This window comes from Octodon degus, unplaced genomic scaffold (genome assembly GCF_000260255.1).
Source record: "Octodon degus isolate 3935 unplaced genomic scaffold, OctDeg1.0 scaffold00081, whole genome shotgun sequence".
In the NCBI taxonomy this organism is placed as follows: domain Eukaryota; kingdom Metazoa; phylum Chordata; class Mammalia; order Rodentia; family Octodontidae; genus Octodon; species Octodon degus.
Window position 1 is genome coordinate 8,343,593 of NW_004524657.1, and position 14,981 is coordinate 8,358,573.

Here is a 14,981-nt window from a genome sequence, read left to right on the forward strand (position 1 = left end):
AAATAGAATCTCTTTTTTCTGATTTGAAGTGGTTTTAATGGATTTGTTCTCTCCCTCTGCTCTTATTTATTCTTTTATAATTTATTTTTAGCTGATACATAATAATTCTGCATATTTTGGGACACAGTGTAAATTTTGAATACTGTATACAATATGTAATGATTGGTTCAGAGTAATTCTGATATTCATCACCTCAGATGTTTATCATTTCTACTATCTATACTGAAAAATTCTGTTGATTATTGTCAACCATTAACCTCCTGTGCTACTGCCTTTCTGATCATGAGTGCAAATACTAATCTGCACACTGGTACTATTTAGAGGCAGATAATTTACATAATAACACTGAAAAAATCATATATTGTTCCTTTGTTACAATAATGTGAAACTTACCTTTTTTGCAAAAGATACAGATTTTGGTGGGACACTCACAAAATATTAGTTGCCAAAACATTTCTGTTTTACCCACTCCAAATGCTGAAAGATTAAAGGAACCTAACTAAGCTTCCTGCTTAGTCTCACCGTTAATAAATTTAGGGTCGCACAATATACCATCTTTATACTTTCCATTCTCCAGTTGCTGTGGAAAGCCTGCAGAGTGATAGATACCCTATCTATGATGAGTTCTGATGCATTCATCAGGTCTTACCTTCTTGTCCATTCTCCCGATTCCATGAAGCCAAGTATGGTATAAGGAGGTAGTTGTCTATGCCCCAAAATTAAGGGACAATAGGAACACCTACAGTACATACAATTACTCTTCCATTTTAGAGCAAAACCATCATTATTGTTACTAAGTTTGTGGATTTTTTATTTTTAATGCAAAGAGATAATGTTTCCCTAAAAATAAGACCTAACCAGAAAATAAGCACTGGTCCATACCATGGTGATGGAGTATTTTGTTCCTCTACTGCACCCCAAATCTGAGAAGTAACTTCACCCATTTATATATATCTTCATTACACTAGGCTACAACATTGGATTACTTTACAGCCTCAGTTTTGGATTTTACCTTGTCCCTGGATGACGGACCTAGTAGAATCCTGGGAGGATTACAAAAGAGGCCAATCAAATTGAATTACCCCACACGGTGTAAATCAGCTTGTATTACTGATGTTGTCCAATACTTCCTGACCCAAGCCTGTGCACCTGGATTCTTCAACCCTTCAAATGTATTTATCTTCAAATACAAATGAATCCTATGAGCCCATCCCACAATCCTTCCTCCAACATATCCTTCATTTATTTTTATTAGCATATGTTTGCAGTAAAAATTTTAATATTCCTTGTGTGGAGTTGGCATATGTACATACACATTTTAATTATTTCTTTCATCTCTTTTCCCTTGCCTCCCTCCCCATTCCACCCATCTCTTGATCCCCTTTCTTATCTTTCTGCTAGTGTGTGTTTATAGTACATAATGTTCCTATCCCTTGTATGGCGTTGGCACATGCACATAACACATCTTAATCCCTTTATTGATTCTCCATCCCTCCATTTCTTGATCTACTTCCCATTTGAGAAAAATTATCCCCCTATTTCCTATTATCTATCTTGCATTTTACTTTTTATTTACATTTTGGGTTTCTTACCTAAGAGAAATCATGTGATGGTTAAGAGTGTGTGTCTGATTCCACAAAGTTAAGTGAAATGTATCCATTTTTGATTAATAACTGAAATGTCTATTTGGGAAGTCCCTTCAGTAACACAAAAAATAGGACTCAATACAAGGAAAAGGCTGTGCTATCCTACCTTCTCCTCCTTTACCACCTATTGTGAGCTCAATGGTCTTCAATAAAGATATGTCCAGGTCTTAACCTCTAACCCTTCATACTTTTTAAAATGAGCTTACCTGGAAATAGAGTCTTTACAGATATAATTAAGCCAAGAGTCTCCAACTGAGAGGCCGGGAGATACTCAGTAGAATAAGCACTTGCTTGGCAAGCACAAGGTCCTGAGTTCAATCCCCAGTACCACCAAAAAAAAAAGTCTCCAACTGAGATGACCCAGCATTAAAGGTGGGCTCTAAGTGACCAGAGAAAGGAAAAGACACTGGGGAAAAGGACAGTTGAGGACAGCACCTGAATGAAACATTAACGAGCCAAGTAACACCAAGGACTGAAGGCAACCACCAAAACCTAGACCAGTTTCCCCCCAAGAACCACCAAGGGGAAACAATGTCATCCATATCTTCATTCTGGGACTTTTATCTTCCACAGCGTGAGAGAATAATTTTTTGTTGTTTTAAGCCACAAAGTTTGCAGTAATTTGTTACACCGGCCCAAGAAACACACATTCTAGCTAATCACCTATTCATTATCCAAGAAATAAGCCATTCTCTTTCCCATTCCCAGATCTTTGATAACTTGAGCCTGCATAAACTTACATGGATAGAACTTTGATGGAGACATATTTGATCACTGTATAATGATGGGTAACTCAGCAAATGGGCTTTGCAGGCTAGCAAGTAAAAGCTGTAGTATCACTAATGTCCATAGCCAAATGTCAGTGATCTCACTGCTCACTGACTCTCCAGATGTATAAGGCCTCTCAACTAGAAGAGAATCGACACAATCCCCATCTCATTCTCCTGAGGTGAAGCTCAAGCTAAAATTCCACCCCAGAGGCATTGCTGTCACCCTATCTGTGAAACAGAAAGGAACCAACAAGAGGTTCTCACAGCAAGGCTACCTTAACAGTGTTAAAGAAATAAGTGATATTGAAGATAACTGACATATGTAGGTGGCAGAATCCGAGGCTGCTGTACCTAGGTTATGAATTAAAAAGGAAGACCAATAGTGAAAGCAAATAAGGCAAAATACCCTCAAAAGAACCCAAATCATTTGTATTCCAAACATAAATGAAATATTTTGTCAGAGTGAAATAGCATTACATAATTATTTGCAAATTACCTTTCCTTTTCTTTCTAAACCTATGGTTTAAAAAAAACCCTCTTATTTGAATACAGCGTGGCTATATATTTACAGGGCTTTTGGGTTCCCTGCCTTTTTATAGGATCCATGACCTAATTTCTGGTAAAATGTGAATGACTGAGGTCTTCGAGGGCACAAGTGATTTTACTGAAGGAGGGCAATAGAATGGCATTACAGACCAGCTACCAGGGCTAACATTGGGACAAGATACACAGCAGACATTTCTCCCTCCGGCCTCTTTTGTTGATAGAACACAAAGTTTAATGTGACTAAATGGGTGGGGTTGGGAGGTCACTGGAAAAGACACATAATTGAGACATAAAATCTTCATTGTAGCTTTCCTCTCTGAGTCAGTCTTGGGCCAGGACATTGACTACCCCCTGTGGTGCAGTGTAATCAACATGGTCAGTAAAATCATCTAAGATTCTCCATGCCAACAAATCACTGCTGTAAATAATTAACCCATAATTTCAAAGATAATGGAAGAGGGTCAGCCAGATAGCTCAGCGTATTAAAGTACCTGCTTAGGCAGTCCCAGGGACCTGGGTTCGATCCCCAGTGTGCTGTGCAGCCCCCACCCCCCACCCCCAGGGCATGCTGAAACAGTGATTGAGACAGGGCATGGTGGTGTGCACCTGTAATTCCAGTGCTTGGAAGACTGAAAACAGAAGGCTCATGAAAATCCAAGCTGCACAGTGAGACCCTATAGACCTTGTACTACATAATAAATAAATAAATAAATAAATAAATAAATAAATAGGAAGGTTTTTAGATCCTAGTAGGGGTCATAGTGTTACTCCTTCACTTTCCACCATTATTAGCTGAACAAGGTTTCATATCCATTCTCCTCGTGTCCTACAGAAAGAATCTTTCCACTCACTCCCCTGCTCCTGCTGGCCTACCCTCAGCCAGCTACAAGTGCTGAACCAAGAGCACTGCCACAGAGATCTTACCTCAGCAGTCTGCACAGCCAGACTTCTGCTAAGTGTATTTCCCCCTCTGGGTTTACACTTGGCCACAAGGAGGTTGCAGGACAAAACTTAGTCTCAAAACACTTTCACATTCCCTCTTTCTCTCCCTCTAGCTCTTTCTCTTTCACTCTGTCTCTCTTCTCTCTGTGTGTGTCTCTGTATCTCTCTCTCTCTCTCTCTCTCTCTCTCTCTCTCTCTCTCTCTCTCACTTGCATCGGAAAGCCATATTTGGCTCATTAGTTCCTTTTCCATTAATTCATCTGCATTCAGTAATTAAGCAAGTATTTAAAAACTTGCCTAAGATACTGCTTTAAACCACTGGCCTGTTTGCATATTGGTGTGTGTGTGTGTGTGTGCATGCGTGCATGCGTGCATGCGTGTGTGTGTGTGTGTGTGTGTGTGTGTGTGTGTGTGTGTGTGTGCTGGGTCTCTTGGGACTTCCTAGCAAGTTGTCTCTTAGAGACCTACGATCCTTTTCTGACATCCATTCCCTATTGTCAGCATTCAGGGTCTACACATAGTTTTACACATTCCAGGATAGCAGCTCTCAAACTGGGATGCACCAGATGAACTGGGAGCTTTCATTTTAAAAGCTGATACCTGAACCCCACTCTAGAGATTCTGGCTTGATTGCACAGGGGTGGTTTTCTGAAATCAGTGGATTGAAAGTTCTCTAGGTGTCTATAATGTATATTCTAAACCGAGAACTTTGAGGACAAGGAGCAGGTCAGCATTCTAACCTCTTTTCCAATTTGACTTAGGAGAAAAGTGAGCTTCTAATCCATCTCATCATAAATATCTTAACCCTGCTTCAGCTCACCTGTTAAATCTATTTCCCTTTTTGTGTAGCCTAAAATAAACACTAAAATACAATAATTACCATTGGTTTTTCTCTACTTGCTGTCCCAATGGGAAAATATATATGTTGGTATTGTATACAATAGTAAAAAGAAAAAAATCCTAAGGTACATTAGAATGTGTTCACCATGTAATCTAATGCTTAATTCACTCATTTCTCTAATCCAAAGCAAGAACAATAGCCCAAGTTTTCCTATTTTCTGCAACTATTGTAATCAGAAACAAAGTGTAAGCAATTGAAAAATCCTGTTTTTTTAAAATAAAGAAAAAATTATGTATCCTAAAAATACTAATGAATAACACCCTTATGTGACATATTGTCATAACCCTGCTCCAAAACCAATTTATTGGATTTTCCTTTGCTTAAAAATATCCTCCACTCATTCTAAGCTTGCCATTTAATTACTGAAACTATAAAATATCCTGTAGACTGCATGAGGAATAATTAGCCATCATATTTATTTATGAGTGTTCTAAACAAAGAAGCTGGCAAATATGAGTACAGTCGATGTCTCCCGGGCCACGAACCAGTGTGTAAAAATAGGGTCACCATATATTAGGAGCAGAATTTGCTGGCTTCATTCTGCAGCTACTCTGCCAAAACTGCAATCCACTCTTGGATAACACTCAAAGAATTCCGGGAGCTCTTGAAGGTGCAAAAACTCATGCTTATATTTGCTTGTATTAGTGAATATCTGCCTTTCTCTACTGCTCCAGCTCACTGTTGTGACATTACCTGTCACAGAGGGATCTAGAGCCTGGACTACACAATCTCTACCCATTAATGATGATGGCACAGCTGCCCACACTTAGGACCACAGCCACACTCTAAAGGCAGCCTTTACTCCTAGAGCAGCTACTATGATTTATGCAGTCCACACCCATAGAAGTTCTAACACAATAACTGTTTCCCATACAACTTTCTTGGAATTCTCTTGCCCTGAGACCCAAGCATGACTCTGTGGAGTAGGTGCTGGAGAACAATACAGTTGAGGGGTATTAGATTTCCTTAAAATCAACCTGCCTCTCTTACTTTGGTCTCTTCTTCCAGAATCAAGTAAGGTTTTTGGCATTTCTCTGATGAAATCTGTTACTAGAGACTCTTAGAGTTCATGCATTGTGCAGCCCCACCTCCATTCATGGACTCATTCATTCATTCATTCATTCATTCATTTAAGGACTGTGATAGCAATAGAAGAAATAGTAAAGACTTAGAAAGACACAGACCTCTCCTCACAGACCAAGTGCTATAAGCATATCACCACAAAAAGATTCAATTCTATCATTAGTTTTAACCTTCCACGACTATAACTTATAATCCCAAAAGGGAGAAAGTTGATCATCTTCTGAGTTTCCTTTTAAGAAAGTGCTAATTCAGTAGGGCCAGGCTCCAAAGTCAAAAGTCAGATGAAAATGAAGTGTCCAGATAAAATGCAGAATAGAAGTTAAATTTGAATTTCAGATAAACTCATAGTGTAAATATGCCTCAAATAGTACATGAGATATACTAGAAGTTATTTATCATTTATATGGAATTCAAATTTAAGAAGGTGTACTCTTTTTATTTGCTATATCTGGCAGCCCTACATCATGAATATGACCACAAACTTGATCAATCTCACTGGAAAATCAATTGGAAAATGAAGAGATAAGATTACTAAAGCAGACATCAATGGTAAAAACATAAAAATGCAACTTTCAGGGTCAAAGAAAGACTACAATAGACAACAGCCAAGTGTCTCGTCTGAATTCTAAATAACTAAATCCCATGGAGAATACACTAGCAGAAGAACTTGCATTGCTTGTGGCACTCATAAGAGCAGGAATACAATACAGACAAAGCAACCCTAAAACTGAGTCCCCAGGACCAGAGTAGCCATCTGTCTGGGCAATGAACCTGATGCCAATGGGGAAGAGCTCTGTGGTCATCAAGCACAGGACAGCCACTTCCGAACTCATGATCATGCACATTTGAGGTGGTTTTTGAAAATTCTGCACAGTAGAAGCAAGTGGAAATGCAAGCATTGGTCCTCAGGTATCTTAGTGTAGGAGTCCTGTATCTGTGCTTCATGCTCCAGTGTCTGCTTCATGAGAAAATGGAAGAGAATCAACACATCTACTGAGATGAGGAAAGTAAGGTCATAATAGCTGAAAATAAATAAAACAGACTGAGAATGGGGAGAGGTGAAGTTTATTGCTTTGTTAGTTTTGATCTAAAGAAGAGTGGTTGATGGAGAAATAAAGTGTGCAGAAGAGAACTCAGGAATTAAATTTTCCTAGAAAAGGTCATAGTAAATATAAATCATTAGTGTGTCTGTAGGTTTGCCTTGACAGCATGTGTGATTTATGGAGAGAAAGAGAAAGTGAGAGAGAAAAAAAAGGAGAGAAAACTTAAGAGATGAATTATGGACACAAGAAAAAGATTAAAAAAGAGCATTTTATTTTGTTGCAAAAATTTTCTTAAATGTAAATGCAATAAATTTGGGAACAGATGAGAACAAAACAGATAAATTTCATAGGACTTATAGCAAATGCCAGATGTTGAAATAAAGTCTCAACAAATGAGACATCTGCTTTCATCTCTAAGGGACAAAAGAGACATAAAAATAACATTAGAGATGACCAAATAAAAATGCACAGCCCCTGCTTCTAATATCTGTCCTCAGGGTCCATTGTTCATTCATTCCTCCCACCTAGGTCTTCTCCACAAGATTCCTCTGTCTCCAGTGATCTCAAGCCTTTATGATCAATCCTAACCTGAAATAATGATAAGGGATAGGGTCCATCTTTGAAATATTCAAAATTGAAATGCTAGGAAAATCACCATGCTAGATTACTTGAGTTGCTGTAACAAAATCCCTTGGAGTGGGTAATTTATAAACAATGGAAAAAGATTGCTCACATTTCTGGACATGACAAGTTCAAGACTGAGGCATCAGCAAATTCAAAGTCTGATGAGAATGTGGTCCTCAAAGAGGGTGCCTTCTATGTGTACCCACATGATGAAAGGAACAAACAAGTTCTTTCAGGTCACTTTTAAAAGGAACTGAGCACATTTATGAGAGCTCTGGTCTCATGACCCAGTTGCTGCCCAAGGACTCACCTTCCAGTACTATTGCGTGAGAGATTAGGTATCCACATAGATACACTTTGATGGGAAATAAATATTAAAATCATGGCATCCCTTTTCCAATACCTTACACCTTCAACCCACTGTCCCTGCAAAAAATCTAAATAGAATCATTCCCTATTTCCAAGATGAAGACAGCTACTTATTTCAGAAGAAAACAGAACAACAGGTAGGTCATCCGGGTTGATCTTCCCACCTGGTTCTTTACAGCACCTTAAAATAAAAAATAGAATCAAAACTGTAGTTAGGTCTATAATGGTTGTGTTTGTAGTGAATATGTATACATTTTTCTATTGACATGATTCCATAAACAACACATTATAAAACTATTTACATAGCATTTGCATTATATAAGGTACTATAACTCATTAGAGATGAGTTAAAGTATATGGAAGGATATGTGTAGGTTACATGCAAATGCTTCATCACTAAGAAACTTGATTATAGTGGATTGGGTATCTCAGGGATCATGGGATAAATTTCCTTCAGAAAGCCAGAGATGACTATATACAATTTTTTCTTATATTTAAAAGTACAATTGTCCTGAAAACACTAAAAGTATCGTAAATAAAAAGTAAAGTTAATGTTTTTCATGTACAAAATAATATATTACAGAAATGGGTTGTTAATAGATTATCTTGGATGCTGTAAAGGAATAAGTTAATCACTCAAAGCTGTTATACTTTCAAATAGAATAATCTGTTGCTAAGCAAACACCACCTTTAAAAACAGATAATTATTTCTTACAATTTTTAAGCATGAAGAATTTTTAGATTTTTTTCATTTCAAATCAAAAATTCAACAGGGAAAAGCACAAAGAAAAAATTTAGATCATGCATAATCCTACTATTTAGAAGTAATCACTATTAACTACCATGTTCACATTTAACCTCCTAGATTTTTCTATACTTTTGTAATACTTTTATGAAAATTAAATCATCTTATGTTTATTGTTAGTAACAACTTGACCAATAAAAAATATAATAGGCAACATTTTCACATTGTAAAACACATAGGTAATTTCTAGGCACTGCAACATTTTGGAGTGTTGGGCCCACCCCAGACACAAGCAAGAAGGCCCTCTCTAGGCAGAGGGAGCCCTCCCTCAAGCTGAGCAAGCAGGCCTGCACTGGCCAAGCAGAGAGCCTCCCCCTACATCAGTGAGCAGGCTCTCAGGGACAGGCGGTGACCCTGCCCAAGCAGGAGCTAGCAGCGTCCCTGCCCAATGGGAGCAGGCAGCTAATGGAGCCTGCCTCCCCTCCACAAGCAAATAGGCCCTCACAGGACACTGCAGCTAGCGCTTCATGCATGCTCACACATGAATACACACATGCATATACACATGCACACACACACACACACACACACACACATACACATACACATACACATACACATACACAAAGATGATATCATCCACAACTGTAAGCAGCTCAACATTTTGCTTCTTGCTGGCACAGGGAAGCAAAGTTCACTACTAACCAACCGACCTGATCCTGGATAAGCACAATGCCCAGGGAGAAGAGGGAGCAATCAGACTCCATGGCCATCAATACTGAGGCCAAGAGTCTATAGGAATCCCCCCCCTCCCGTAGCTAAGCCCAACAGAGACTAGATTGCCTTTACCATCCACCAACTGTACCAAGGGCATAGATTGATACAAAGTCTTGCTGAAGAGAGTTGTTTGGCACAAGAAATAGTACCAAGAATCAACATACAGAATCACATCAATTTCAAAAGCTTCTTTCTGCACAGCAAACAAAACAGAGGACTAATATCTAGATTTATTTTATGTCAATGCATAGTACATTCTGTTTGTGGAAGGGATATTGGGTTCTAGGGTCTGCATGGCATGCAGTATGGGGAATCAAACCTGAGTCCTTGTGCTTGACAGGCAGGCACTTAGACCGCTGAGCTATCTTCCCAGCCCCTAGAATATATTTTTTTAATTCAAAAAATTTAGATCACCCCCAATAAAAGAATCAGTCAAAACAAATGAGCAAAAGAAATAACTACTTCCCAAAAGAAATACAAATAATGAATAAATTCACAAAAAGATGTTCATTGTTTCTGGCCATTAAGGAACTGCAAATTAAAACAATACTGAGAATCCATCTTACTTTACAAAGAATAACTGTCTTTAAAAAATCAAACAATAACAAGGGGACTGGTCACTGGAACTTCCTCCAGGGGACAGGCCTGGCATGTGGGTACCATTTCTAATGTCATATTAATTATTATTATACTTTCTTTAAAGTAAATTTTTTAGAAAAAGGTAACAAAAAAGAGAGATAAGAACAAAATTTAAGATTTCTTGAAAGTATGCAGTAATATCCAATCACATGTCCCATCTTGCATAACTATATCTGATAATCTTAGGAACAAATTCGACAATAAAAATAGATAATATATCACTCATTGCTAAATGGATATTCTTGTTTTGAAACCTTGATTCTGTATTTGTTTTTGCTCTCCTTCTTTTGTTTTTACTCTTCAGAATAAAATTATAATAAAAAAGAAATCAAATGATAACAAACGTTGGTGAAGTGGAAGAAAAAAGAAATCTTCTACACTGTTTGTGGGAACATAAACTAGTAAAACCATTATTGGAATCAGTATGGCGGTTCCTCAAAAAAACCTAACAGGAAATTTCATTTGACCCAGCAATTCCTCCTCTAGGTAGCTACCTAAAAGAGTAAAAGACATCCTACTGCAGTGAAGCCATACCTATGTTTATGGCAGCACGATTCACAATAGCTAAGTCTTGGAAGCAGCCTATATGTTGGTCAACAGAGGAATGGACAGAGTTAGTGTGGTGCACAATGAAGCGCTACTGTGGAAGCTCAATAAAGATAAGCATCAGTCATTTGCAGGAAAGCGGAGGCACTTTGCCACTATAATGTTAATGAAATAAATCAAAGGCATAATATTGAATGATTTCTCTCATAGAAACCCAAATTATAAACAGAGAGCAAAATAAAAGCTAGAAAATAGAAAATAAGGAGTTAGATAATTCTCAGACGGGAAAGAGATGAAAAATGGGAGGAGAGGAGCAAAAGTGGATGAAAAAGAAATGGAGATGTGCTATGTACACGTGCCAACTCCACGCACGGACTGTAAATATTATGTGTTACACACGTGTACTGATAAAAAATATTTCACTGCTGACCTTAACAGGAAATATACCAAATCTGAGGTCAGATGACAGTAATTTTTTTAATGAATTTATTTTATTTAACTAAACTTCTCCTCTGATCTCACCTTCTCCTTCTACATCCTCCTCTCACTCTTCCTTATTCTTCATAAAAATTGTATCACAAAGTTAAAAATTTTATGAACAGGTACCAATTTCCCATAGGAATGTAGACATTAGGTTTTAAAACAAATACTAATAAAAATTTAAAATTTTAATTAAATTACTTCATAATACCAATTTACAAAGTGAAACAGAAAGGGAACTAATTTTTTCAAAGCAGTGTGAAGACAGTATCGACCTTGCGCTGCCAGGCAGGCGCTTATGCCGCTGACCTATAACCCCAGCCTAACAATATCATTTGTAAATATGAAGTAAGTGAACTACAAGTACAGCTGTTTAGCTATCTCTTGTACTGAGTGATGGCTCTTTTGAAAGGAGACCAGATCGTGCGTGGACTTGCTGTACTCCTTCGCGGATTCACTAAGCAGCGCAGCAGCGGCTTGCTGTTAGAAAGGCCAGCTGGAAACGCAAGTCACAGGGGCGAGGCCTGGAGGGTCTCAGCCTCCTCCCAGGATCCTTCCTTCTCTGTTTGCTTTCAGACTACCGTGACCTGAGCAGCTTCCTTCCGCTATACTTCTCTGCTGCACCTTTTCTGCCTTGGAGCAAATCAACTAGGAATCGAAACCTCTAAAAATTATGAGCCAAAATAAATCGCTCCTCCTCTAAGTTTCAGGCGTAGGATATTTTGTCCTAACTATGAGAAAAGTGGCTCGTGAGCATTATACTTAGTAGGACAATCCAGAGACTGATGAGGACACAGTTGTGATTCCACTTACGTAAGCTTCGAGGATTAAAATGAAGTAATTAGGAGTGAAGAAATATGGTTACTCATAGCGCTGTTCATATGGTTATGTCACAGTAGCAATTTACAAAGTTCATGGGTCCAATGAAGTTGATACTGACTGGGAATCAGCCCAGGGAAGCTGCTGTAGGCCTGAACATAGTTTATCTATTTCACTAGACAAAAATTATGTGGCATATGTACAACAATTAAAGTGTATATTAAAAGTTGATCAGTGCGGTGGTGTGCGGTCGGGCCAAGGCACGCAGTGCAATGACGACCTTTGTGAGTGAGCTGGAGGCGGCCAAGAAGAACCTGAGTGAGGTCCTGGGGGACAACGTGAAGCAATGCTGGGCTAATTGAGAGTCGTGGTTCAGCAGAAGATGATCAAGGAAGAGTTTGCCCTGGAAGCTCATAGACTTCTCACACAGGATAATGTCCGTTCTCACAACAACTTTCTCCTGGCCATTTTCACTCCGTGTCAGATTGTGGTTTCTACACCAGAAGGCGCCAGATCTTTGCCCTGAACAGGGGGCTCTGCAGCCAAACCTGGAAAACCCAAGGGCAAGAAAAAGCTCTCTTCTGTTCGTCAGAAATTTGATCATAGGTTCGAGCCTCAGAATCAATCCCCTCTCAGGAGCTCAGGAGTTTGTGGCCAAGGATCCCCAAGGGGATGACTACCTGAAGCTGTGCTCCTGCATGATGATCCTCCCCACCCGAGGGCAGCTGGAGGGGAGGATGATCGTGACTGCCTACAAGAACGGGCTGGACAACGTGACCGAGGAGTCCGTGTCGGCTGTGATCTGCGCGGTGGAGAATCACCTGAAAGATACACTGACCTCAGTTGTGTCAAGAAGGAAAGCCTACTGGTTGTGAGATGGGTGTGTTAAATATGCCGTTGGTAGTAATGTCACCCACAGCCATACCTGAAAATAGCGTGGTAGCTCACAATTTAATAGAAAACCCTCCAGCTTTCTCTGCTCCCTGTGCCGGTCAGAATCCATCTTCTCACTCACCCTGGATGATGCTAAGCAGCAGGCTGCACTCTTTCTGGCTTGCTCTGGGGACACACTGCCTGCCTCTCTGCCACCAGTGAACATGTATGACCTTTTGGAAGCTTTGCAGGTACACAGGGAAGTGGTTCCTACACACAGTGTATGCCCTTAACATTGAAAGAATCATCACCAAACTCTGGTACCCAAATCACAAAGAGTTGCAGCAAGGCAAAGTCCATCGCCAGCGCTTGGCATCCAAGGAAGGGCTTTTGCTCTGCCTAGTAAGGATTTGAGGGTATGAGACTCTCAGCAAATTCACTGATTATTGAAAGTCAAAATATAGCACTAGTGCTAGTTAAACTACCTACCTTATGAGGATTAAAAAGCAAGTTATTTCCAGACAAATTGGAAGCAGTATTTAAAGTCTATACTGTAGGCTGAGGAAATAACTTGGCAGTCTAGGCACCTGCCTGGTGAATGCAAGGACCCAAGTTGGATCCCCAATACCACATTCCGTGCCATCCCCAGAACCCCAGATGAACCAGGCTGGTCACTGAAACAAGGTGTGGTGGTGAATACCTGTAATCTCAGCACTGGAGAGGCTGAAACAGGAGGATCACTATGAGTCAGAGCTCTGTATCAAGACCCTGTACCAAACAAATAAAAGATTTTTTTAAAAAAATTTAGTATACACTGTAGAGAATGTGAATACAAATGGAAGCAATTATATGTAAAACTCAAAATCAAGGTTAAAAAAGGACTAGTCTTAACAATCACTAATGAATGAAATAATGGGGAGACATTTTTAATATGGAAAAAAAACACCAGTAAAAAAAAAATACACATAAAAAAGAAAAAAAAAAGTTGAGTGTTCTGGGGTTCATATTTCAAGATTGAAATGTATAGTATACATGTAACTTTTCCTATGGAAATGTGACCCTGAGCACACTTCGCGTTGCTACTGGGAAGCCATTAATATAAACAAACTGATAACGACCCTTGTTCATATGTATTTGTTCCCAGTTATGGGTGAGGACATTGAAGAAGGTCTGTGTCTCCAAAGTTTAGGCATCGGAGGTTTGGTGTCCTATGGTCTGCATGTAAGATAGATGGCATCCTAGAATAAAGATGCTGTCATAGCTTAGTTCTCATGATTAGCAGGACATTGTTGTGTTCAGTGACATCATATGTTCTGTATCAGGCAAGTCATAGCTTCTGCCTCTCCTAAAGAACAACACTTCTGCAATTTGGTTGAAATAATCTATACCGTGTTAAAAGTCACATACATTCTTTAATAATCCTTTTTTTTATTTTAGGGAAGTGTCTACAGGGTGTTCAGAGTCTCACTACTAGGTCAGACTCAGTGATCTGCCTGTTTACAGGCTCCCATGAGCTGGGGTTACAGGCGCTTGCCACCACACCCGGTCTCAATCACCATCTCAGTGCACCCCAAGGGGCAGGGCTGGCACAGTAGGCCCAGGGACTGAACCCCTGGCCCCTGAGCCTGCTTGCAGGCTCTTTAATCCACTGAGCTATAATAACCCATTTTAATTTTTAATACCTACACATATTCCCCAGACAGTTTAATTGTATAGAAAATGATCTGGGAAGTCTGTACTATTAGAAAAAGTCAAATCATTTCTTTACATTTAAAACCAAAATCAAAACAAAACTCTGGGAATGCAATTCATCTTTTGTCTTCCTATAACAAGTTTTTTTAGTGCTTATCTGTCCAAAGACCCTGATTGATGTGCATATAGTAATTCCTATAGAATATGTTAAGGTATCTATTGGAACAAATTGGGTTTATGCTTGGCAATTCTATTCCTATTAAATAGCTGTTTCCATCCTTATAAGTCATAAAGTGAAAATAATTTACATTTAACAGTGTTACTGATAACCAGCTTTTTTTTAAAGTAATGTTGCTTTTTTACTCAAAGTATTGATGGAGCTTATGAATGAGTTTAAGTAGCTTAAAATAATGGATATATAGACATGTATATATAGTTTATATATTTGGATCTGTGTATTCAATTTTGTACTTTAAATGTGACAAA

At 38.9% G+C, this 14,981-nt stretch overlaps 1 pseudogene; it reads left to right on the forward strand.

The window, feature by feature from the left end:
• Positions 1–12,202: 12,202 nt before the first annotated feature.
• Positions 12,203–13,217, forward strand: LOC101574531 (annotated as a pseudogene).
• Positions 13,218–14,981: the final 1,764 nt, after the last annotated feature.